General features: G+C 36.3%; 1 pseudogene; it reads right to left on the bottom strand.

Moving 5' to 3' along the window:
* Positions 1-3,162: 3,162 nt before the first annotated feature.
* Positions 3,163-3,281, bottom strand: LOC120618670 (uncharacterized; annotated as a pseudogene).
* Positions 3,282-6,193: the final 2,912 nt, after the last annotated feature.

Below are 6,193 nucleotides of genomic sequence, written 5' to 3'. Positions count from 1 at the left end.
AGTAGCCACCGTTCCTCATTTAATTACCTTTCTGATTTCAGCTTGGTGTTTTATTCTTGTTGAGGGTGAGTGGGATTCTTGGGGACCTTCCTTGTTTTCTTGCAAGCTCCACAATACCTTTAAAAGTATGTTTGTTTGTTGTACTTTATCCAGTTTCTAGGTGTTTAGCTGTGGGAAACCTTTTCAAAAATATCTAGCTTTTTGTTGCCAGTAAAAAAGTCATAACTTGTTTAATTTTCAAACTTTCTGTTGTTGTTGAAAAACGAAAAAGTGAGAAATTTTACCAAGTACAAAATCCTTAGTGTCAGTGATCTGTAAATTGTAATTATAATTACAATAATGGTAGGTGAAATTTATTGCATATCTAAGTATATGCCACGCATTTTATATATGTTGTCTCATTTACTCTAAGAATGAGGTAACATTATCTCCAAGCTACAGGTGAAGACTTGAGACTTAGAGAAGGTGAATAATTTTCCCTAAGTCACATGCTAGGTGGCAGAGATAGGGTTTATTTGATTACAAATTTTGTGTGGTTTTTTTTTTTCACTGAGCTGGAATGCCTATCTATTCAAGTTTTAAGGTGGCAGACTGATCAGAGATCAACTTGAAAGTATAGTGTCTTCATCTCTTAATAATATGACAAATTTGGTCAAAATCTGACAATTTCTTCAAAATTTAAGGATCAAAGACAGACAAAAATGAGAAACATTAGTCAAACTAAAACAGAACTGTTTTTCAGTCATTCAAGAATATCAGACCAGTTCTAGAAGCAATCGGTTTTTTTTGCTTCAAAACTGTTTCCTGCATTATCTCAAATTTTAAGATAGCTGACAAAGGATGCATAAAATTCAAGATATAAATTAGAAATAGGTGAGGAAAAAAGGAACAAGAAAAAACAAAGGAGTGAGATTAAAATAAAAATGTGGCAAATTTGGTTTTAGTTTTCTAAGGTCAATTTAAAAAGAGATATCTGAGTAATTATGAGTTGCCATGTATACATAATAAAAAATTGCTCAGAACCACAGATATGACTGATCCCTAAGAACAAGATCAAAAGCTTCTCACAAAACACCTCCTAAAAAGGGCTTCTTTGTATAAATGAAAAGAACGACATTCTTATCTGTGGCATTTTTTGAGAGTTAAAAGAAAACTATGAGACATTATGCTGGGACAACATTTGTAAACTGAGACTGTTCTCCCCCCCTCCCCCCACCCAATCAAAATGTGTGCTCATCCTACAGTAATTGCAACTCAACAAATCACTTTTTATGAAGATATTTTATTATTGCATCCTTCAGTACAAGCTAATGCTTGCACACAAAATCGCAACTCAGTAAAAGCAACCGTATTTGAGGTTAACATAACATGACTGCTTATAACTTTCAGCTGATCTAGTTGAACGGTAGATTTTAGAGCATAGTGGAGCAGGATAACAAACTCAAATGGGTTCAGTGGTGAAGAGATTAACATAATAGTGTCAAGTGGCCAGGTGCAGGATAATAGGGAATGATAAGTGACTAAAAACATTTGAAAACCATGTTCTGGTAAACAAAATCTCTACAGTTGAGTTTAGTTTCCAAATAAGTCATTGACAGAAATAATGCATATCCACACAGTATCCTTACTGGATGTCTATGCCACCTGCATTCAACATTCAATAGACATTTTATACATTAACCAGGCCTTAAATTTTTCGACCAATTCTCGCGTGTGTTTGTCACTATGTTGAAAACTTTAGGAAGTTTCCCAATTAAATTCGAACAACAATTTCTGAATTAATCCTTGACTTTTATAAGTAGCTCATGCATTTTAAACTAATCATTACTAACTCAAATTTTCTTCTGACTGTGGCTTCTGGAGAAATGTTTTTCTTGGTCTACCAGTATAAAAATGCTGCTAAAAAAACTTATCCAATCAGAGGCCTTATTAATAAAAGTATAAGATTCCAAACAAGGGAACTAACAGTTGAAGGGAGACAGCAGTCTCACTTTCACTGTGCTGGTGAGACCCCATCTAGTGCAGCTCAATGTGGGTGTCTCCATTACTAAAGGGAGATCCTGAAAAAGCCCAAATGGCAAGGCTATCATTTCCCACTATTTCCAGGTTTCTCCTCTTCAAGGGACCTTTTCAGTTCCTGCACCCCAATCCTGCTCCCACTCTCCTTATCAACTCTCAAAAGTTGACTTCGCTTCACACAGATCATCAAACAATTCAAATCTGCCCATTCCATTAGTGGTACATTTGTCCACAGAGCTCTAGTTAGTGCAAGAGGTGTCCTTCCTCCTGTTCAAGATAACACTTCTCCACAGATGTCACCTCTTCTGCCTCCTCAGGAATCCTGTTTTACTATTTATTTACACTCTGCTCTACATTTTCAACTCTCTCTTTCTCCAGGCTCTTTTCTGTAGACAAAGAAAGTTCAAGCCTTCTTGATCTTTAAGTAAACCAGACCCACCCTTCTCCCCTCTAGCTCCCACACTCTCCTCTACTCTTGTTTCTGAAAAGGGAGCCTCCAGGCATAACTTCTCCACTTACTTCTTATCTCCACTCCACAATCTCTGGCAATCTAGAGTCTGGTCTCTTCACTACTCTGAAACAGCTCTTGCCCAATGACTTCCTAGTTGCTTAATCCAAAGAACAATTTTCTTTTACCATGAGTATTTGTGACTGTCGACTTATTTTAAAACTCTCTCCTCTTACTTTCTGGGATAGTGCTATATCTCAATTTCCCTCTAATATGCCTGGGCATTGATTCTCAATCAACATTATGAGTTCTTTAGTCCTCCTCTATACAATATATACATGGTGGCTTCCATTAACAGCTGTTCACAAATCCCAAACCTGCAGCCCTAGACTAGCTCTAAATGCCTGATATGAATATTCAAGTGCGTAGCCTTTTTCAAACTCAACATGTCTACAGTTTACCTGCCCCCCTCCATTCTCCCTATGAACCAATGTCATCACTTTTCACTCACTTACTCAAGGTGGTCATTTAAGAGTTATCTTTGACACCTCTTCTTCCTTTCCTCCAAGATCTACATTTAATTGGTCATTAAGTCCTAGTTCTCTTTTTATTTTTTAGGTGAGGCAACCCTTGGTTGATCTCACAGACTGCAAGGACCTTGTCAGCTTACAATCCCTTATTTATTATTTTTTTTACACCTACAGCACCTGGTCTTCCTAGGTGGTCTCTCATCCAAATACTAACCAGGCCTGACCCTGCTTAACTTTCGAGATCAGACAGGATCAGGCTTGTTCAGGGTGGCATGGCCGTAGACCTAATCCTCTCTTGAATCAGTCTTCCCTTCTACATCACTGCCTTATTTAGGACATTTCTCAATAGGAAAATAGCAATAGCATCCTAACTGGTTTTCCCACCTTCTTCTTTGCCCATTTTATTGATACTACTGTCAGAGAGATTTTACCAAGTTGAAAGTTTAATTGTGCAGCAAGCTCTCAGTAGTTCCCCATTACCTTCATGACATATCTTTAAGTTACTTAGCATGGCATCCAAGGCCATTCACATTTTAGCTTTTCTAAAAGTAGCCAGTTTGAACAACTGAAGCACCCTGAATGCACCATGCTCTCATCTCTTTCCCTTTCCAAGCCCACTATTTATTGCTGCCCCATTGAGTTCAGCTCCTCCTCCTACAAAGTGTTTCCCTATCTTCTCTAGCTAAGATTAGATGTTCCTCTGATATATTCTCATAACACTCTGTGTTTACTTCTGTTAGAGCATTGATATCAGTCCTGCAACTACTAATTTATGTACCAAGATCTCTGTTTAAATATAGGAATAATAATAGCTAGAATTCGTTGAAAGCTGTGTACCAGGCTCTGTATCAAGTGCATTGCATGCATTATTCATTTAATCCTCACAACAATTCTGGGAAGTAGGTACTACTACTACTACTACTACTACTACTACTACTACTACTACCCTCAGTTCCCAGGGGAGGAAACTGAACTTACAGAGGTTAAGCAACTTCCTCAATGTTGCAGAATTATATCCTAACCTTTTTGAGGGCAAGGATCAGGTCTTATTTGTCTATGAAGAGAACTTGGTGATGAATGGTACACGGTTGTTCCTCAACAGATGCTTTGGGTCAAATAAATGAATCAAGAGCTCAGAGGACAAAACTGGGACCATCAAATAGAAATTAAACAGAGGTAGATTTTCCTTTAGTGGAAAGGACTTTATATTAGCTAGGACTGTTCAATGGAATAAATCACTGAAAAGACAGTTACATGTGGCACTTATCACATTGAAGAGTACTTATATATTTGCATTTTTCCCATGAGTAAGGGCTATATCTTACTCTGCTTTCATTCCTCAGAATCTAGCCAAGGGCTAGAGATGCCCAGCAGATGTTTGTTGAATAAATTGAATTGAAAGGCCCTGAAAACTAAAAAGTGGCTATTTACCTTTGATATCATTCATTGGAAGTTTAACTCCCTTTTTTTTTTTAAATTTTTTTCCATTACACTGCATTTTCTTTCCAAAGAGCTTTGAGAATAAAGAGAAGATAAAGAATTTAGAGACTTCATTTGTCATCTGTAAAATTCCACCAGACTATAATCCCCATGAGGGCCAGAACATATCTTTTATCATGTTATATCCTTAGCCTAGCACAGAATAGCTGTTTAATACATATCTGTTGTATTAAACAAACATGTATTTGTTTAATACACACACACACACACACACACACACACACACACACACACACACAGACACTCCCAATATGTGATCTTTACTCCTAGAAGGGTATCACCATGGAACCATATGCCATATAAGGAATTCCTGAATTAGATGGAAATGCATATCGGACCAGACCAATATTGTTGCACTGGAAAACTAGTTCAATTAAATACTTTGAATTCCAAAAGTGAGAGAAATAGAAGGAAGAGAGGAAAAAAGCACTACATTGCAATTGTCATTTTCAAAACTGAGGCAAGATTCAGAGTAGTAAAAATCTTCCTCAAAGATCCACACAGATAGTAAAGAAACAGTGGGCTGTGTGAACTCTGAGGTCCTCATCAAATTTAAGATCATTTTATTATCATTTATGGATCCTAAATATTGAATTGAGAGGCTGTATTTCAAGCCACTGATGGTTAGATCTACAATTCATTTATTGAACACTATTCTAGGCACTGAGGATACAGCTATAAAAAGAGACAGGGAAATTCTTAACGTCATGGAGTTTACCCTCTAATGGAATATGGATGTGGGGACAAATGACAAACAAGATATTTTAGATAGAGGGTCTAAAGAAGGTAGGAAGAGGCCAGGAAGTGACAAAATTAATGAGAAAGCATTACAGTGGTTACGCTTTTCTTTGATCATTGGTACTGTTCAGTGGGCCTTTGAACAATTTTGACAGTAACCTCTTAACACTTTAAAGATCCATTCCTTTCTCAAGGGCTTATTATCCAAATTCTCCATTTAAGTTGTTACAAACTGCTTCAACTTCCTCACTGGCTTCCAGCTTTTCTCTCCTCCGGGCATATAAACTAATAACTAAAATTTTCTCTTAGGTATCATATCAATCATTTTTCTTTTTAAAAATCTTTAACAAATCTGTGAAGAAGCATATGTCAATTTTATCACTTCTCTAATTTTCTTTCCTGACTTTATCTCTCGAATCTATTGGCAAACTCTTCCAACTCTTCATTAGTCTCTTTCCCTTTCCGTTCCTTCCATAAACCCAAATAATCTCTTTTCATATTTACCAAGCAGTCTTCATCTCATTTAAAATATCCCAATTTTCTTTTTACTCCATAAAACTTTTCCTAACCTAGTATAATGTTAAACACTATATGTGTTAGCAATTTTATAATTACAGCCAGGATTTGAAACTTAAGCCATAGAACAGAAAAATATGTAGAAAAAGATTATAACTAAGTTTTGATGTTTTATATTTAAATTGGTTTACTAATGTTTATTTTTCTCTTTAGCTTTAGTCCAAGACCTCAAGAATCAGACTATTTTTTGATCTATGTTCTGTACTTTAACACATAAACACAAAGGCCTTAATTAACATTTGATGTCTTGACAGGTTCAGAGCCAATGATGGAGATGATTTGTCTGCCACTGTGGAGTCAGTACATGAGAATCACATACAAACACCGTGTTTTTATTCTTTCAAGAACTATAAAGACCAATACTTGCTTTTAAAAATACAGT

This window comes from Pteropus medius, unplaced genomic scaffold (assembly GCF_902729225.1).
Source record: "Pteropus medius unplaced genomic scaffold, Ma_sr-lr_union100, whole genome shotgun sequence".
Classification (NCBI taxonomy): domain Eukaryota; kingdom Metazoa; phylum Chordata; class Mammalia; order Chiroptera; family Pteropodidae; genus Pteropus; species Pteropus medius.
This window is presented reverse-complemented; position numbering and strand designations above follow the sequence as displayed.